The following is a 19,840-nucleotide window of genomic DNA, read 5'->3' as shown; positions in this document are numbered from 1 at the left end:
TGAATTCAGTCTACAACTAAAGTTTCCAGGACTAGGAAAACAAGATCTACAAATAAAACTACTAATGAGGAAGGCCAATGACTTATCGTAACAGCGGAACAGTTGTTGGCAATGCAGACAATTGCAGTTTGAGGCAAAGTAGTACATGTACAGGATATGAGGTACCCAGTAAGGTTTTGATATTGCTATAAATGCTATTTACGTGACCATTACGAACCAGAGTTTTGTGTTAATGTAATATCAAATAGTAGCGTGGGAATTAATTGCATTGCTTAAGAGGGTATTTTGGATGAAAATAAATTGAAGTGTAATGTACACCATAGTTCACCTATATAATATTATATGTGACGAAATGAAATATTTTGTCCAAAATTGAATTACTCCTTTTTGCACTCGCATATGAGAGAACACAGTTCCCTACTATTGCCACAATTTTAACACAAATTTCCTTCGCGGAGTTTGGTTATAAGAAGAAAAATTGCACCATAGCATGGCACTCTTATTTCCGAAGTCTACACTGACTTATACCTTCTTCACTTCAGAAATGGGAAAAAAGAGACTAAAACAATTAAATGTCTTATATTTGGATTATAATCTACAAAACTATTTTAAACTATATTAATTGTAAACATAACGAGGGAAAAGATTGAAAATTTATAATTGTCCTCTTGTATTTTGTGTGTTTCTCTTTCTATAGTTAACTTCTCTTTCAACGTACACTGTGTAGTTGCTTGAATAGATCCGAGATGGCGACTGGATAAGTTCAGTTGGTTTGGGCGTTTAGTAATGCTTTCAATATAGAGGCAATAGAAGACATGGACCTACAGCTTCACTTGGAATCTGAAGCACATGAGGACCCATTAGAAATCGAGCCCGAGACTCTCACACCGAAGGATCATACGCAGACCTATATCCACTTGGAAGTTTTAGTCTCTAAAGTGTCTAGCTACAGACAGGATGAGAAGAGTTCAATATCTAACCGCGTCGAAACACGACGAAAATTCTCACTCGGTTGAAGCCTAGTGTAGTATAGTTGAAGCCTAGTATCTAGAATACCTACCTAGAAACACCTGGTATTTAGGTACCTGTAGTATGGTGCTGAATACATCATCTAGTGTCAAGGTCAAAGTCAGGATCCTTACCTTCAAATAATTGTTTGGCCACTTTGACCTATTCCTAAGAGAGTAGTTTATTTCTGTAATCATTAGCTTTAACTTCTACATGTAAAAGAATATAAATAAATATTTAGAAAGTTGACAATGATATAGTATATAATAACTCTGGTAAGTAATACAATGCTAAAAATAAAGCTATGGTACATAGTTTGAGCTATGACTTACTATTATTCAGATCAACATTCCACATCTCCTTGATTTTATTGGAAATGTAAATACTCCAGCTACTTTCTAATAATTCTACATTATTTTCAAAATTTACTGCATTTATGTTAAAACTTTCTAATATAATTAAATTGTATTTATTGTAGATATTTGTTTATGATCAGCACGATATACCTAGAAGCAGTTTCTTTTCGAATATACATCCTACTCATGGTGATAGAATTGTGACTATTCTTGTGAAGCCTATAACTGAAATAGGTGCTCATGATATCAGCATTCCGTCGAGAAAATGTCGCTTCCGAGAAGAAAATGAAGGAATGTGGTATTTTAAATTTTATTCTCAAACTGCTTGTATAGTTCAATGTCAAGCAGAAGAAACAATTAAAAGATGTAACTGTACACTCATGGATAGATATGAAATAGGTTTGAAATTATTATTTTGTTATTCCTTGAAATATAGTTAGTGTCGTTAATAATTCCTCAGACAATAGTAGAGTTTCCAAACACTCATGCTTATTATCTAGTGTTCATATTTTTAGTGTACCATCCTATCATACTAACGTACCTAGATTTTCGTTTAGAAATGTAAGTAAAAACGTGTGTAGTATGACTGGAAAGTTCAGAGATAAGAGTCACACTACTCGATAGAAAGACTAGGTCTGACAGCGGATGTAGAAGTGCAAGCTTGTTCTGTTCTTGAAGTGTCCTACAAATATCACTACACTACCTTTGTTCAGCAGAGAATGGTAGCCTGGTGAGTGAAGATTGTGCTTGGTACTCGACTGTTTAGTAATTAGTGATTAGGATGGAGTGTATGTCAAATTTTGTTTTAAAATCGAAAAATTAGCTTCGGAGACTTATTAACTTTTCAAAATAACTTTCGAGGATGAATCTCTGAAGAGATCAAATTATTTTCTCTAAATGCATTCAATTCTCCGGCCTATAACAGTCGAAGATGAACAAAGATTTGGTTAGCTCTCCACTTATATATAACATATCTAGTTCTAATATTTCTTTGTTAGAATGTACAATAACAACCTTCCAAACTCCCACGAACGAAAAAGCGCGACTAAGTATGTTGGAATACTGTATTACTGAAATATTTCGGTGCATACAAAGTTGGTGTTCTTTTCCTCGATTCTACGAGTATCGTGTATCATAAATTTGCCTCTAGTTACCAGGTGATCACGCAAAAAGACTGCGAAAGTGTCCATCAGGTTTTGCGTGAAAATATGCGGAAGGAAAGACTTGCAATTTGGCAAGAATTCAATCCTCCACCTTGACAACACTTCGCTACATCATGCGTTCTCGTTTATGGATTTTTTCGATCAAATTACAAGTTCCTGTGCTTCCGTATTTCTTGTGACATAGCCTCTTCCGACTTCAACTTGTTTCTTAAATTGAAATATTCCTAGAAAGGGAAACCATATGACTTCCTTGAAGAAATCCAGACAGTTCTTCAAACGCTTAACAAAGAAAACTTTCAGAAAGGCCTCCAAAAGTGAAAATACCGTTAAAGTTGGTGTGTCCAGTTAGGAAGGGGCAACTTTGAAAGAGATATATCACAATATTTAGTCAATGCTTCGATTTTGAGATTAAAAGTGCAACCTTAAAACTTTCCATTACATAAATTTAAAGGTCAATTAATAAGCCTTTTGAACACTTCGAAGGTATTTGACCAATTTTATTATTGGTATTCTGCTAATTAACAGAACAGTTACAGAATAGTTATAGTATAATATTAGATTATTATAATTCTTTTTTTTCAATATTGTAACAATGAAATGTTTTTAATAAAAGAAATACTGACCAAAGCTTAAAACCTACTGAATTTTAAATTATAATATGTTATAACGGTTTCGGATATCTAACATATCCTTCTTCAGACACTATCGAACATAAATAAAAATATCGACACTCTTTCTTTGTCGAAATTATTCCATTATACTTCGAACACATTCTTATAAGTGGCGAATTTCTATACATTTCTGTTCTGGCTCCTCGCAATAAAATAGATCTCTACATAAATGATTTTGTTTTACGTTAAAACTAATTTTATCTAAAAAAAAAAAAAAGAACTTTTGTATTACTCCATTCATGACTTTATAAAGGAATGGTTGTTCAAAATATCTCCTGTTAGTTAAAGATACAAAGTCAAACTCTTTCAATAGTGCAACATACGGTATTTTATTTCCATAGGCAGACATATTTTATTTTTTAAAAATATAAATAGCTTAAAAATTTCTTTTGAATTTGTTCGAGCTGTCCCTGGAGAAATTTCTGATATGGCTTCCGTATAAGAGAGCAATATCCTAATTTTGATCTAACCATAGCATTGTAAATCATAATAATGGTATAAAAGTTATGAAAATATTTTGAATTTCTAATTACAAACCCTAATCGTTTATACGCATCTTTTATACTATTTCGTACGTGGTTATGAAATGACAAATTAAAATTCATTGTAACTCCCAGGTCTCTTAATGAATATACTCTTGATATAATATTACCAGTAATTGTATATGTATATCTTTCAGTGTCTGTTTTACTTACATAGCTAAAGTAGTAACACTTTCTGAAATTCAATGGGAGGTCATTATCTACACTGCAATTGTATATAGCAGGTATATCATCTTGTAGTAGCAACGTATCTTCGTAAGTATTGATTTCTTTATATACTTTGATATCATCAGCATGTAGGAGACATTTTGAACTTTTAATTTTGGTCGGAAGATCGTCTATAAACAACAAGAAAAATAATGGTCCCAAATTAGACCTTTGTGGAACTCCTGAGTTTACATCATATTTAAAAGATTCTACATACTTATATATTGCATACTGTTTCCTATTACTAAGATAGAGAGCCAGAAGATTTTATATTTGACTAGACATACCAAAGGTAGAAAGTTTTTGTAATAAGATGTCATGGTTAATTTTATCACAAGCTTTAGCAAAATCTATATATATATATATATATATATATATATATATATATATATATATATATATATATATATATATATATATATAGTATCCACTCTTATTTTTCTATGAAATGCATCAGAAACATCCTGGATATAATTTATCAAGTTAGTCAATGTTGATCTACCCGGGTAGAAACGATGTTGGTTTTCAGAAACAAAACATTTTATATGATTAAAAATACGTTTATATATTATTTGCTCTAATATTTTCACAGGTGCACATAGTATCCTTACAAGTCTATAATTTTCTATCATATTTTCTCCCGACTTATAAATTGGACAGACTCTTGTAATTTTCCAGAGACTGGGAAATTATTGCGTCTTCAGGATTAAATTATAAATTGTACCAAAGGATACATCAATACTTCAGATCAATCCTTAAGTACATATGGTGGTGCATTATCAGACCCACTCGCCCTTTTGGGTTTTATTTTTTTATTGCTGCTTTATATTCATCTATCTTTATGGAATGTATCACTAATGAATTATTTACGTTCATTTTGCTAGATTCACATATGCTGTAATATGTTTTGTTTTCAGAATATACTGACCTAAAATATGTTATAAAACCATCAGCTATATTTTTATCATCACATAATTTCTTATCAATAACTGTTATCGGTTGATTTATAGAAGATGGCCTTTCTTTTTCTTTTTAATAAACTTCCAGAAGGCATTTGCATCCCCTATAATATTATCTTCCATTTCCCTTACTTACTCTTTATATACTTTATTGAACATTATTTTTTACCCGTTTTCGATATTCTTTATACAACATTGTGTTATATTCACATTGTTTTTTCTGTTTTGTGTAGTATTTCTTTAGCTCTATCGTGCCCAATCTATCCATATTGAACTAACAGGAAAATGTTTCACTTGAGTTCGGTTTCCTTCTGGGTACGATTATGCTAAAATTTTCTTTTATTGCTTCATTAAACTGCTCTGCAGCCAGAAATGACCACTCCGTTTCACGAAATATTTCATACATTTTTAAAAAATCTGCCTTTTGAAAGTTATTCCTGTACGCTGAGCTATTTATCGTGTACCGGCAATCATTATTTTTATGAAGGTTTACTTCTATTATTAGTGGAGGATGATGTTCATCTGGTCGAACTATTGGTGAGTCGTCTTTAGTTACCAAAATATTTTCTCTTAAATTTGTTAAAACTAAATGCAAAGTTATTCCATTTTAGTTTCTAACATTATTAATCGATCTTAAATTATAAAAGTTCATAAAGTTATCAAGTGCTCTATAACTTGGTCCTTGAAGCAGTAGATCGCATTCGACACCCGTAATTAAAGGAAGATTAAAATCACCTATTATAATAAAATTACTATTATGAAATGCTACATTATTTTCGAATGAATTGAAGAAAACTAATATATTCCTCTATCTTAGAATCCGGAGTAAAATACATATTAACAATATAATAGTATCTTCCTTGAAAATTCACCCTACACAAAGATTTTCTAATTTGTCATTTAGTGTATATCCACAGGTATTATATTTGTTTCTAATAGCAATTAAAACATCTCCCCCTCTATCTTAAACACCTCTATCCTGCATAGTTATTACTAAACAGTCCACCCTCATAAATACTATCATTTAACCATGTTTCTGTTGCCAATATAAAAAACATACTCATTCAAGGACGTATTAGTTAAAAACTCGTTTGTTTTCGTCATTAATCCCCTTACATTCTGATAATAAATTCTGACCAAACAAATTCTTGCGGTAAGGAGTAAGGCTATGATTTATATACACAACTTCACTAGATGAAAAACCAAATGTCTTGCGTTTAGATTTCTTTTTCCCTTTTTTCTTTGCATGAGTCTATCTTTATCCGTGCGCCTCAAAAACTTTACAATAATTCTCCGTGCTCTGGTTTGGAAGTTTTTTTTTAAGCTATGACACACGTTGATTATTTCGTTCCTTATTTCCATGTCCAAGGCCCTACCAATGCTTTTTACGGTCTCACACACATCTTCATTAGCTTTTTTCCGGTACCCCGTATATTTCCACTGTATTTCTTCTTCCATATTGATCTAATTCTTTAAGTTTTACCTGTGTCTTTCAACTATTTTTTAAAATGTAACTTTCTTCTTTAATGCATCTATTTTCTCCATGCACTTTTTATTTTTTCAGATTGTTGTTTTATTAAATTAGCACTCTCATTTAGCTTTTCATGTACAACGTCCAATGATTTTCCTAAATCTCGTTCACTTTCACGGTTTACGTTTTGAATTCTATAATATCATTGCTTAAGTTTTGTACAAGTACGTAAATATCTTGTAATGCTTGACACGCTGTTGAAGAAGATGGTTCACTGTAAAGGTTAGTACGTTTCTTTTCCCACAACTTTTACATCGCCATGTTTTATTTTACAATTTCATAAACTAAAGATCCTCATCTTTAAGTTGAGTACATTTTATGTGCCAGAAACTAAGGCAGTCACCACATTCAATTTTAGAAGTTACATCCTGTCTAGATATGAGTTTCATACACTTTCCGCACGAACTCATATTTAATCAGTATAAACTGTTTTGATTGCACCCCGTACTGAAATATAAAATAGAGTTGGCAGCACTGATAAAATGGTTCGTTTTTTTGTTTACATTGCACCGTTCATGTTCGAGTATCGAACTTTTAAGATTATTCTTTTTCTTGAGCATTAGTAATGTAACGTATTATATAAATATAATCACTGTTACTTACAAAGTTTTGTGCATTTTATACTTAGCAGCCAGACTCACTTAATCACTTCACACACTATAAATTTAACAGAACGCAATCCACTACTGCTTTTATCTCTCATAGAAGAGTTGTCATAATATTGCCTAGGGCGTTCTTGTTCCATATTTTGTTATCTCTTACCTATTTAAAGATATCACATCATTACTGTAAAATTAGAGGTGTTTTAATTTCGCAGTGATTAGGTCTCCTAAGTACATTTCAAAATCATCTAAATAGCTTAGATTCCAACATTATAGTGACAATGGAAATTGATAATGAATGGGAGACATATTAGTTTTGAGTAAAAATTTGAAACGATTACGAAACAGTATATATAGAAAACAAATTCGTAATGATCTGTACTTAAGAGTTGACTCCTATCATGATTCTTCTCAGAATTCACTACGACAAACACTGTTACCCAGGACAAAGATAATATCAGATAAATGTCATCTGCAGCAAGAAGAAAGTAATTTGAAATATTTTTAATTTATAACAAAAGAGATATAAGGAAAGCAATAACAAAAAGCCAAAGGTCTAACAAGGAACACATCTCAGAAATGATTACGGCTGAGGTAGCATTGCCATTGATTAATAACACATTTATTAAAATGTGTTGTTTTTTAAATAAATATAAGCAAATATGAACTGACTTTTTTAAAAAAAACACTAAAAAGCATAAAAATATTATTTATTATAAGAAAAGCCAAAGGGCTAAATTAGAAAATTTTCCATTATTGGTATTATTTATATAAAAATTGGAAATCGTTCTAAGACAAAAAATTAATGCCTAATATAAAATTACTTTGATAGTGATGTTATAAGGCATTATTATTATGTTTGACTTGGCACAGATTCAAAACTTTTTAAAGATAATAATAATAATATTTTTCTGCTTTTAATATTTTTCTTCTTTTCTTCCTTCTTCTTCTTCTTTTTATTATTATTATTATTATTATTATTATTATTATTATTATTATTATTATTATTATTATTATTATTATTATTATTATTATTATTATTATTACTCAGTAGGCCAAATTTTGTAGCACGATATTTGGACCTTTTTATGTAATTAGCAATAAAATTAATTTCAATATCATATTCGTTATTTTTAAGTGATGACGACAAAAAGAGTCACTCAATGCTAGTTTGCGTGCTTACAAACATAGGTTTAAATACTAATTGATTTCCTTTTTTTGTGTATGATCTATACACTAACATTTTCGCATATTTCAGGTTTAGATAAATATGCTTCTTGTTTCCGTTGTACTGAGAATATTATAGGTAAGAGTATGTAGATATAGAATATGATTCACATATCATTGAAATTAGTGCAAAATGTCATACGTCCATAGTCTAATTTTCACGACGGGGAAATACACATTATCATTACTAGGCTGCTGTTTGTTGTTTTTATATTTTCATGCATACTATTCCAAAAATGTATTAGATAAATGAGTAAACTGTCTATATGAAGTGTGGGACAAGAATAAACGACCAAGTGCATGCTATATAATTATTTATTTATTATATATAGCATGCACCATGTTATATATTTATTTTAAAAATTATTACAAAAGTAGTATATATATATATATATATATATATATATATATATATATATATATATATATATATATATATTACACGAATACGTGCACATAAATGCAATTTGTAAAAATAGATGTGATTTGATAACATCAAACTTACGTCAACGGGGGAATTTTACATTCGCTGGTTTCAGAACTGCAGAATTGCCAATAAGACATAACATTAATGCGACACTTACAAAATGATTTTCTTGCGTATTTTTTGCAAGTGCTGGTTAATGGGAAGTCAATAGAAAAAGTTCCAAGTGTCATTTCCGGGATCATTCGCCATCATTGCCTGTGTATCCATACTGAGATGGGTAGAGTTCTGGGGCTCCATCAACAAGACCTATGTGCATTGAAAGCTCTTTTGATTGGTAGATGTATCGAAGATGAGGTTGGCAGTAATTTGGAGAAATCCAGACGATTGATGCGATGATACTGGTGAATTCTATACTTATCCATCGATGAGAATTTACTTGACATCATATACACTAGAAAGATTTCTGCAGACATTATCATAGTTTCTGACAATTCTTCTTTGCCGAACTTAGTCAGATACTGTACCATGTTCTTTGCAGTGGTAACAGCAGATGCTTAGTCCAACTTTGCCCGTAGTGTCGCATCCAGTTTCTGTCGGTAAGACAACATTCATGGAACTAGGGAAACATTCAGCAATAACATGGATAGGAACATACCGCGAAGTGATCCCAGCCCCACATAATGCCCATAATTCTACTAATCCGTGACTTCTGAAGTCTTTCTGGAAATAATACAAGACACAAGTGAAAGCATCAATATTAGAGGATGCAAGAATTAGGTGCTTAATGCTCATGTTAGAGACTGCATGCTTAATATGGAAAAATATCCTCTCATCAGCTTCTTCTAGCTCGCATTGCAAATTAGGAACATCGCTTATTTCCTCATTTAATATGCGAATGCTTCTTTTCCCACAAACTTCTAATCCACCAATATACTCATCCATCCCTTGCAATTCATGACTCTGTTTCATCTAATAGTCAGGGAAAAAGATTTGCAACCTGTATTTATTTTGGGAACATATCCAGAATGTATGCATATCTTTTGGCAGTGTTTCTTTTTCACCATTGATGGTAATTTCAATGGGTTGACTCTCACATCTTCTGAGGTGTTCGTACGATTTTACACTACCCTCGATATACACATCGAATATGATACCTATTCTGCTTATACCGATAGAATTCTACGCAAGATACGGTGTAAAAAATTTCCAAACATCATCAACGACTTTCCAGCCGACGCATCAACAACACGGACATGAAGCATGAAGTCAAATTCAGCTGAAGTTTGTAAAGAAGACACAGAGAGAGTTGAAGTAGGCATTTCAGGCAATTCTTTTTCCAGTTCCTGTATCATTTCAGATGTGTTTACTTTGGGCAGAAAACCATATTTTTTTTTTTTAGGAAGAACGAAGTTGAAGTTATTTCATAGCACAATAAACGATCGAGTGGGTATTCTCCCTCCCTAGCTATGTCAATAATCCTCCTACTTTCAGGTGTTTATCTTGTGATGTCAACTTTTTTTGTTTTCTTGGTGAGTCTTCTGCTTTTTTAATTCACGCCAGAGAACTGAACAATTTACTGCCTTTTTAAATAAATCTATCGTCGCAAAATTTAAGGAATTCTCCATTGTCAATACTCATGCACATCAGCTTAAAATTCTAGTAGGTTTCCATATAATGTTTTCCAGTTACTAGATTGTACAAACTACAATCATTTAAATCAAACGGTTTCTGTCTTTCACAGATAAAATTCACAAATGTTTTCATAGAATCGGTATCTGATTGAGCGACACTTAATCAGAATTGGTGGTGAAGCGTGTACTCGTTAGTTTCCTGGAAACCCGCTCATCTTACGATGGATGTGTTTGATACTGACCTTTTCATTTTGAATTAGATCGCGTTAGATAACAGATTCCTTCCGTCTTGTGATCCCGATGATTCCTCATGGACCTTTTGCCGGTTTGTTATACTCCAGTGTTCGGTCCATTGCAACTAAACTAAAGTTTCGATCTATTGTTGGACAACAAAGTGACTTCTCATGAAATTCTCATGGATGCTTTTGTGTGTTTCTTGAAGATTCGAGCAGCCTTCCAAATGAACTGAGCCCATCTAAAATAATAATTTTTTTCCGAATGCAAAGAACAGTGGAAGGGCCCGTCGGAGAGCAGACATATGAAGCTCCCAATTGCCCTCTCTGTCACTTTGAATCATATCTCTTAAGACTGAAAACACAACATTGATAAATGTATTCCAATAACAGAACGTTTTTGACTTATTGCATACATCTTCCACAAAGGAATTGAAATCACCAATCATGGTTGCATAATTTTGAAAACTTCAATATATAAATATTTTTAATACATAATTCAGAATTGCGATATTAAACTTTGATTCTTCTAGAAAACAATAAGCTTATAAACAAGAATGTAATTTAAATATCTTTGCAGCTTAAAATTATATTGTTTTAAATAAATAGAATTCATACTCAGAATACATATTAGAGAAAGATGATATACAAATGTAGGTTCTGTACAAAAATGGTTTGTTAAATAAAGCAAGACTACTTCTACTTATTGAAATAAAACCTCATAGAAATTACAATGACACGCATTTAACTAAATACCGTAAAGCTAAATAAAACAAACTGTAGCGTACATATTTACGTTATATATCAGATTTAATTTTGCGCGCATTTTTGCGCTAAAGGTAGGTTTTAGGCAAGTGCATCCTGTCGGTGGGAAGGATGGAACAGGGAGGTACATGCCCCAACTTTCTCCCCTGAAATATCTACTTATCATACAAACTCTTTATCATACAGATATAATACTGTCCCTCAATTTTTTGATCACGCTACGCCACTGGACAGAAAGGTAAAAATAGTGAATTTCCTCAAAATTTAATCCTTAACAACTTTTGTAAAAGGTTATTTAAAAACGCTCAACCGTTTTAAATATATTCAAAGATTTCTGATATAAGGTAATTTTTCGGCGACCCTTGACCTTGGCTGCTATATTGTCAAAAAACTCACGGTTTTCAAAACATGTGACCAAGACAGAAATCAACCACTAGTACCATTAAACAAAGTCCAATAATAATTTGCTCTCGACCTTTTCGATCCAACAGGACCCATCGGTGGCATCTAGACTAAGATGGTTTCTAGTACTCTTAAATGCTATATACATCCCATTTAAAAGATGTTAGTAGCTATCACTTTTGCCATCTCGCAGAACTGGATTTTCTCGAAGGTGCCTTAAACATGCTATCCCGTTCTTGAATGACACCTAGACTAAGATGGTTTCTAGTACTCTTAAACGCTATATACATCCCATTTAAAAGATGTTAGTAGCCACCACTTTTGCCATCTTGCAGAACTGGATTTTCTCGTAGGTGCCTTAAACATGTTATCCCGTTCTTGAATGGCACCTAGACTAAGATGGTTTCTAGTACTCTTAACTGCTATATACATCCCATTTAACAGATATTAGTAGCCACCACTGTTACCATCTTCCAGAACTGGATTTTCTCGAAGGTGCCTTAAACATGCTATTCCATTCTTGAAATCCACCTAAGTCACTTCTATCCTGGCTAACATGCTACCGGTTCATTGTATATATCATGGAAGTCGTTAGGCACCCTCAATTCAAATGAACTTTGTGATAAAAAGTAACGAATTTACTTATTATTAAACTGACACAACAGTAAAATTGCCTCCTTATATCCGAATACAGAATATCGTTTTATTCCCTAACAATTGAATTCAAGCTTGTTTGTCAATGAAATTTAATTTTCAAAACGTCACTCGCAAAAGACATTTCCCAGGCTGGAAATTGAATAACTTTTGAACGATGTACTGTAATCCTTTAAACCAAACATACTACAACTATTAAACATACAGTAAAGGAGTTTTCAAAACTAGTTACTTTTCCACACGATCTGTAAATAGCTAAAGCTCCTCCTTAGCCCCTATTTACACTCACATTTTTGATCGAAATTGTTAGAAAAATATTACCTGCAAATTCCTTCCACCACAAAATAAATGTTTGAGAATTTTCCCTGATTGACCTTTCCTTACGTTTATAAAGTGTCGTTGTGTCACAATTAAAATTCACTGAATATAATGAAAATCGAATTTCTAAATCAGATGAGAGCTCTCTCGTGGGTTAATGTTAGTAATATCAATGCAGGAGACCTGAGTTCGATTCGTATTGAGAGCTCGTTTGTTTCGAATAGCACTTTAGGTTGTAGATCGCATATAGCATCGGTGCTGAAAGGGACTATAAACTAAAAACCAACCAATTTAAATCAGCTAATTAACTGAAGTTTTACCTTATAGTTAATATTTGTACAGATCCGGCTCTTTACATTACTTGCTCTGAATTTCTGCATCTGAATGATTAATTCATATTTTGTGAAACAAAGTGTTAGATATCAAATTAATTACTATTGCTAACGACGATCCTAATCTTGAGTCCGGGACTTGTAAAGAAGTTCCTGTCCCCATTTTTGGATCTCCATGTTACTCACATGAAATTCCTGCAAGTTAAGTAAGATCTACCTACTCGTGTTACGTGAAACATGAAGTACCGAGAGACATAGTTCTGTCGTTATCTCCGGTGACTCAAAAGCTTTTTCGATATGCAAAAGTCGGGCTACTACCTCTTTTGTGTTTCCAGCGTTATTTAATTTGTAGACGTCAATGACAATTCCTATCCATTGAAATAAAAATAATTAAATTTCGAGAACTCCACTCTGCTATTAAACATTGATTTTCTAAACTTAGAGTTTGATTTTTAAAATACCACTCGTTTTTAACCATGCACCAGTTAAGAATAATTCGTCTACCGCATTCTTCTCATTTAGGTCATACTTAGTCTTATAATCAAAATTAAACCTGCATTCCGGAACACATATGAATGTGGCTTCGGGAGTCAAGATCTTCTCACCAAGGATCAAAATTTCAGAACATTATTCATGCCATAGTTATAAATGCAAAGGCAATTCAGTGGCTAATCCAGCTAAAACACTAATTACTTTACGATCCCCGGCAGTAGGAACCCCAATAAAGCGCTTAAATCGCTTCGTGAACTCGTTATCGTACAAGACCTAGTTCGCTTCATCAAACTGGGGCCACCAAACTTTCAATTATTCCTTAAAGAACACGTCCTGAGAAATCAACTATTTAATTCAGAAATTTCTCAGTCTAAGTGCAAAGGTACATATTCAGGACAAACTGTCCATTTCCAAATTGTTCCACATGTAAGGAACATAAAATATGTTCATGATACAAAGTTCTTATATGCATAATAGTAGTATTCCTAGAAGTTTATCTAGTAGAATCAGCAAAAACTTTGAGCAATTGAAAGATTGTTTACGATCACATGGTATTATCCCATATTTCCTCCCATTCTAGAGCTAAAAGAAATTTTTCAATCGTGTGGAATTTTAAATCTGGGGAATGATCATTAATATTGCCACACCATGCCTTCCGTGGCTTACAGAGCTAGAATCACCCTTCTATCTTGATTTTGGTAAAGGTATCACAGTTTTGCCTATTGACAGGAGGCTATGAGTAAACAGTGCCACATTGTATTCTGATATTATGCTAACGTTCTATAAAAGATACTAAGGAGGGTTTGTGTTAAAGTTTATGAAATTTCAAAGAGAGTGTATGATATTGAGTATCAAAGGTCAGGGTCATATATTAACTAAACTTAGATTTATTAACTAAATTAGATTACATTGGATCACCTGTGCAAGGACCTGCTTATATTCATGGTCGAAGTTTAAGTGGTTCGACGGCTACCTTAAACTTTATGCATGTTTCACAGCCTTTGGTCTATCCCATGGTTAACGTGCTTGTTATCAGAACGGGAAATCTCCGGTCCTGGTTTGATTCCTTTTAGAGTACATTTGGTTCGAATTTGGAGCTCATGTGACATAAATCATACGTTAAGCTTTAAGGTACGTGTCATAGATTAAGGATCTTCACTACGGCGAAATTAAACTCCCGCTAATTTTAGAGTTTTTCTGTAATATTTTCAAAACAAACAAAAATATTGGAAAAGCAATAACGTAGTGAACTAGACGATACGACTTTGCATGTGATACCTTTACCACAATTCAACTATCTGCTTTTGGTATGCCGCTATTTACAAAAGCCGCAAAAAATGTTAAATCTATCTACAGTTGCAAATCGAAAGCAGACAGATGAGTCGTGATAACGGTACTGAAGAACCTTAAGAACTCTAAAAAAAGCTCTAGGTTATATCATTTATTCGATGCAAATATCTCAGCCTAGTTCATGCCAGATTTTAAGTATTAAAAAATAATGTAACGTTGAACTAATGTATAGTTCATGCAAATGCTAGATCATGGCAATGTGAAATAAAGTTGGATTTCAAGTGTTACTATTTATCTAAGCGACCCACTACTATGAATTTGACAGTAATGTTGGTCATTTTAGATACGTTAATTTTCAAGCTCCTCAAAAACTCCATGATGTTGGGGCTAAAATTGAAAGTAAACGGCGTCGGGAATGTTATTGTTCATCTCAGCGACACCGAAGGCTATAAAATTGGCATTAAAATAGGTCCTTATCAACATAATATTTTTCAAGACCCAGAACGCCCATGACGATGGGGGCTAAAGTTGGACTTGAACACAATCAGAAGTTTTACTTTTCATCTCAACGATATCGAAAATTATGAATTTGACACTAGTATCCGACGTCGCGAGAATACTTATCATCTACTTCCATGCATACACTTTTACAATTTAATAAAAAAAGAGTTTTTGAAGGAGATAAGATTAGATGGAAATATCTTTGTGGACAATATTTGGTGGCTCTAGGTCACCTTTTCCTATACAGAAAGCTAATAAAACTCACACACAGCATATATATATATATATATATATATATATATATATATATATATATATATATATATATATATATATATATATATATATATATCCATTGACTGAACAGTTTATTTAACTCTCTTTTTTAATAGAAATAAAATAATACAATATCTGCTTTCACTTGTTATTCTGTAATTAAAACTAATAAATGACATCATATATAAATACGAAGATATTGAAATGTAACTGCAAACAAACATATTTAGTCCAGGCCCTGGCCATAGGGCCCATAGGAATGGCATGTCTGACAGCTGTTCTCTCTAGATCCGGAAACTACCATCAAAAACAAGTGAACAAACTTGGGTAAACATTCTGAATTCCGGGCAGATTTTTTCTTTGATGTCATCAATATGGCCGCAATCGAACTTCAACTTACCAAATTTAAAATTTCATAACTTCCTTACTATTGACAGAAAATATATTGGGCTTTTATAGCAATTATAAAAGTTTGCCTTCTATTGCCGCCATTTTTAAATATGGCCGCATAACTAGAGAGATTATAATTTTCACATTATTTTTTTTAAATTTTATGGCAAATAACTTTGAAACGACTATGTTTAAGGAAATCTATCCCCAAACAAACATTATGGAGCATTTAAATAGCTTTCAAACTATTGATGTATCTCAATCAATAACAGAGATATTCAATTTTATATTAGGTTAAGTGTAAAATTTTCTTCAGTAAGTTCGCAGTATTAAAATTGTATCCATAGATGTCAGCGCCGTGAAGTTTCGGTGCCAGAGCTGAAAATGCTGAGAAGTAATGTTTGAAGAAATGTTAGAAATAGATCTGCCTTGAAAATGAGAAGTAAGGTTGAATAGGTTAGGTTGAGGATAGCTTTAAACGACTAAGCCTCAAAACTCGAAACTCAAAATTAAGTTGGACTAGATATGCTTAAAATACTAATCATTTCGAACCTCTTTACATGCCATTTCACCTTACTTACCTTAGAATTTCGGCTGTAATTAATTAATTAATTAATTATTATTATTATTATTATTAATAATAATAATAATAATAATAATAATAATAATAATAATAATAATAATAATAATAATAATAAATACACTGGGCTCCGAAACATAGCGTACCCATAACTTATTCAGTAGTCTGACATAGCTATTATTAGTTTCTGTAAAATAACGCGATATTTAGCATAAACTAATCACTTTACGTTCTTTCAGGTGTATATTAATATTGTTGCTACTAGAGTTAGGAATTTCTTTTGATATTTAGAAACTACTATTCTTACTTTCAGGATGATGGCGAGACGCCCAATTTATGATTAAAATATTTATTCAGTTAATATACATATATATATATACCAATAACTGTAATTCTATTTTTTCTAGTTTCTGTTATATGAAATATTGAGCTTTAACGATCAAAAACATTCTGTACCATGGCATCAAAATCATTTTAATCTCAATCATTAGTTGGAATTAAATTGGCAGCAGAAAGAATAAAAGATCATGCGACTAGTATCCATATTAACATTAACAAATGTACGCCTAAACCCATTATGATAGACACCTACACCTAAACTATTCATTTTAGACACTTCTTTAATTTGAACGTTTTTGAAAGATGTTGTAGACCTTTATCTTAAAAACATTTTAATGATTTTTTCTTTCATTGTACATTATCAACAGTTAAACATTAATATCTGACATAATTGTACAATTCAGTAATGTATGCCACTCTTAAAAACTAATAACTTCAAAGCATCTGTTTAAGATTGCTTTACTGACATATGCAGAACAACTACTTGTTAGTTCCATTTCTTGGTCACAGTGGCGTAATTTAGACCTTCAGAGGAAGGTAATTGCCCTCATGAAGTTCAGATACAGGGGAGTATGTACAAATTTTAATAGTGAAGCAGATTTCAATAACAATTATGCTTTTAATGATGAAAGCATGAAACTTGGTGGAAACATAGCTTACATAAAGCTAAGTACTAATATGATAGAGAGCGAAAAATATATGACCAGGAACCACCTCTGGCGGCCATCTTAATATGGTCACCATGTGCCATGCATATACATTTCGAAAACCGGCAGTAACTTTCTTCGATTTGATTTTAGGGTGATGACTTCTATTATAAAAATGTACTAAGATGTTCTGATGATTACAAGGATGTTCATTTTGTTGATCCTCGGTTATTAGTTTCCGAGATATTGTCGGAAGACTTTGAAACAATATGGGAAATAAACCTGACAGAAGATACAAATTCAACAATAGTTTTTTTCTGGTGGTTTGAGCGTGATTATTTTTATTATATATATAAAACAAGAACACTGCAATGATTACAGGAACGTATATTTTATTCCTGTATGATGAGTGGTTCTCAAGATATTGTCAGAAAATTAGAAACCTACTTGGGAAATAACTGAGAAGAAAGAACATAACACACATTTTCATTCTTGTTAACCCTGTTGATGATAGAATGTGTATTACACACTAAAAATTAATATAAGAATATACTTACATAGCCTTCCTCAGACACATTATGAGAGAAAATTTTGACAGCTTATATACAATCTTGATGCAAGCACTTGACATATGGTATACTACTTTGGTCAATTGGAGTTTTATTAGTAATCTTGAATTTTCCAAAGCTACGAGGGCTAGTCAAGAAAGACTTGGACTGATTTTTTTTTCTAGGCAATTTATTATTACTCAGCAACAGGCACATGATCCTTTTCAAAGTAGTCCTCGCCCATTTGAATGCACTTTTTCATTCGAGTCTTCCAGTCCTCAAACACGTGTCGCAGGCCATTCTTGGAGAGGTCCTTCAAAACCGCCTCCGATGCCTTCAGAACCTCGGAATTATCGGAGAAGCGGCGTCCACGCAGTCTGGATTTTAGGGCAGGGAATAGAAAAAAGTCGCACGGTGCGGTAGGCGTCTCCACCATCCTCAAACCTTTGCAACAGCTCCCTGCAAGTCTCCACTCGAACGGCCTTCTGCTCTGGTGTCAGGAGTCGCGGAATCCATCGCGCACACACTCGGCTCATGTGGAGGTGGTCATGCAAAATTTTGAAGGCACTGCCATGAGATATGCGTAGTGCGGCTGCCAGATCGTCGATACTGATGCGGCGATCTTCTCTAACAATGACTGCTGCCGTGTTAATGTTCACCTCAATAACAGCTGACGCTGATACACCCGGTCCACCAGCTTTCGTGATTGTCATTCGGCCCTCTTTAAACTCTTTGAACCACCAGAACACGGTACTTCGTGGCAGAGCGTCATCTTTGTAGGCTGCTCTCAACATTCCTAGAGTTTCTGTTGCACTTTTCCCCAGGCGATAGCAGAACCGTATCGCTGCAAATTGTTCATCTCGTAATGACTCTATTTCTTCTACAGGCGACTTCTAGAGGCGGCGCAGAACATCACCTGCAATAAAAAGTCGTGGTTACCAAACATGCAATGATTCCTTAACAACATTTTTTATATATGCACAGCAAGACCCACCCTACTTGTATGCCAAACTATGAAGCTCCAGCGTTAACAGAACTGCCGGGAAAAAATCAGTCCAAGTCTTTCTTGACTTGCCCTCGTACAATGAGCTGACGACTTGCCAATCATTCTTATTTAAAAAATATTACCGTTCATTGTAGATGTCATTGTGCATATTTTTAATAGTTCCATCACATCCGGAGAATTTCCATCAATTTGGAAACTCTCCAACGTTCGCCCATCGCCTAAAAATAAAAATCCAACAAAAGCAGAAGATCTTCGCCTTATTAGTATACTCCCTGCACTCTCCAAAGCATTAGAGCATATAATACATGACCAATTAACTAAGTTCCTAGATAAAAATAACATCTTAAATCCGTTTCAGTCAGGTTTCAGATGTCAGCACAGCACTTGCACTGCTCTAGTAAATATCACTGATGATATTCGTGCCCTATGGATGAACGCTATGTTACACTGTTATCCCTACTAGATTTTTCTAAAGCTTTCCAAATTATAGACCATGACATACTGATTGCCAAACTGTTTTCCTTCTACAACTTTTCCCAGTTAACTTTATCTTGGTTTAGCTCCTATTTATCAAATAGAAAACAAAAAGTTGTCACTAATAACATATGTTCCAATACGAACCTTGTTCCATGTGGAGTCCCGCAGGGCAGCGTCCTAGGACCTCTTCTGTTTTCGTTATACATCAACGATTTACCTGTGCACATTACTCATTGTAAATATCACTTATATGCAGATGATATACA

The sequence above is a fragment of the Thermobia domestica genome, chromosome 11, assembly GCF_964235325.1.
Source record: "Thermobia domestica chromosome 11, izTheDome1.hap1.1, whole genome shotgun sequence".
NCBI lineage: Eukaryota > Metazoa > Arthropoda > Insecta > Zygentoma > Lepismatidae > Thermobia > Thermobia domestica.
Note: the sequence above shows the minus strand (reverse complement) of the source record.